The 2,321-nt window shown below is 32.8% G+C and overlaps 1 protein-coding gene across 1 annotated transcript in view; it reads right to left on the reverse strand.

Annotated features, from left to right (window-relative positions):
- LOC106463467 (poly(rC)-binding protein 3-like) overlaps window positions 1-1,957 on the reverse strand; it is a 212,854-nt gene extending 210,897 nt beyond the window's left edge. The window contains exon 1 of the mRNA XM_022390964.1: window positions 1,894-1,957. The gene's annotated coding sequence lies outside the window, so the exon portion shown is untranslated. The remainder of the gene's footprint in view (window positions 1-1,893) is intronic.
- Window positions 1,958-2,321: the final 364 nt, after the last annotated feature.

The raw sequence follows: 2,321 nt of genomic DNA on the forward strand, positions 1-2,321 counted from the left end.
ACAATAAATACATTATTTTGAACTATGTCTATTAAAAAAAAATTTCGAATCAGTTAAAATATTCCTACTGCTAAAAATCTCAATAGTAGCAATATATATACATATATATAATATATATACATATATATAATACAACTAATATAATATAATATATATATATATAATATATATAATACAACTAATATAATATAATATATATATATATAATATATATAATACAACTAATATAATATAATATATATACATATATTCGAAACATTTAAATGGAAGTGGTGACTCTTGAGTTTTAACAGACATAATATTCTAAAATATGCAATTTAGATTGAAACACGAAAGTTTATAAGAAATAGTAAACACGATAAAATCCCTTATCAACTCATTAAAAAACATATTCAAGAACAACCAGCCGACCCCTGCATTTCTCTAGCCCGGTGGTAGTTTTTTGTTTGCTTGTTTTTGTTTTAGCGCGAATCTACACAATGGGCCGCTATCTGCAGTTTGTGCACTGCGAGGAATCGAGTCACGGACTTTGGCGTTGTAAATCCGTAAACTTATCGCTGATCCACCGGAGGACCCCCTGTGGCAGAGTTCTAAATTTCGGAGCTGGCGAGTTCGGCTTCAAATTTGTGCGATACAACAAAATATTCTTCGCCCATTGAACTGTGGGTGCGTTATAATAGTGACAGTTAATCCTTTAGCGTGGAAGGTTGGTGGCTAGGATGTGCTGACTGGCTGTCTTTTCTCCGATCAATAGCGAAAAATTAGGAACGGCGGCAATTAGCATTATATATATTACAACTATATATTATATTTGCCATCAATGCAAACTAGTACAAATGCATTTATTTGATAAAACTGATACGAAATAGCGATATCAACGCATGTTAATAACTGCAGAATTTTGATGTTGCAAGAACGTGTACAGAGGTGCCATTTTTTACGTCTGCTGACTTTAAGCTGTGATATTAAAAAACAAACGAAATATAATACGTTACAACAAGCGCTAACACACTAGAATTTCTTTTAAACGATTTGAATGCTTTCCAGTTGTTGTTTCAATACGTTATTAATAATAAAAGATTAATTTAAAAAAATCAAACAAAAGCTTTGCAAAACGTTGTTAAAAGCGTTTCTTAGTCTGTAATAGGTGTGATATTAGACCACAATGAAACCATATCATTCTTTATTGGTCTAATAAGAGTGATAAGGGTGTATAACAGCATTTCTACAGTACCTTTTGCTCAATACGGGAGTACGTCAGGCTGACCCTTCCTCTTACAGGAGACCCATACTGTACTGAACGATGTGGGTAAAATTATTATCAATATTACCGTTCGGTAAATTATATCTATTACTCTTTAATATTTAATTCTTTGCTAGATAGGTCGTTATACACCATAAGGCTTAATGTTTCGTAAACACCTAAGAGAAGGGTTATGGCAACAAGAAGAGCTCAATATCTCCAGTAATGAAAAACAAGGATACTCCAAGGTTCGAGACAAATTTTAAAAACTTTGAACTAGGTTTTAGATTCCGAAAAGAAGCAGAGCTGAGTTTCGTCTAGTGGTTAGCGTGAATCCAAGAATACAAGGTTCGCAACCCGCTGGCTCAGAATCGACTTACATACTTTGGGGCCTGAGTGCGTTATAAGAATGACAGTCAAACAGCACTTTCCTATTAGATTTATGAATAGTTGGAGTTGGTGCTGTTGACTAATTACCCAAACCTCTATCAGTTGAAAATCCACAGATAAAGAGTCAATCCCAGTAATCAATTCCTTTTTGTGATTTAATAGTCGAAGCTCAGTCTCCAAAATGTTCATATACGGCTATTTTATTACGTACAAAATGTGACTTAACAGAACATTAGAAATAAATCAGAAACAGGTGTTACCTTGCTTATGGATCTTTACTTCTTACTTCGGTATATTCAACTTTTGGGCCACTTGACTGTTCCTGTAACGTATCAAAATTTATAAGTCCACCCTAAAGTACGGAATGACATAGGTAAAATGATGATATAAGAAATGATAAAAGAGTTTCATGTTTTCTAAATTTACGTTATTTCTTGTTTACGTAAATAGTGTTTAAATTATCATCAGATTCTGTTTTTAGTTCCTCATTTATGGACGGAACGAAATGATCAAACCGACATTCAAATAACGATCTTTTAAAAATCGGTACAAAAGAAAACGGTGCATTAACATTGTGTTGTTAAAGTGTAACGTTTAACTCTGTTATTTCATTGAGCGTGGAAAAAGTCTCTCTTAAGCTACTTGAATAAAAGTTCACACAAATTTCCAAATAGTAACAAACAGTCCG

The sequence above is a fragment of the Limulus polyphemus genome, unplaced genomic scaffold (assembly GCF_000517525.1).
Source record: "Limulus polyphemus unplaced genomic scaffold, Limulus_polyphemus-2.1.2 Scaffold1415, whole genome shotgun sequence".
Taxonomy (NCBI): Eukaryota; Metazoa; Arthropoda; class Merostomata; order Xiphosura; family Limulidae; genus Limulus; species Limulus polyphemus.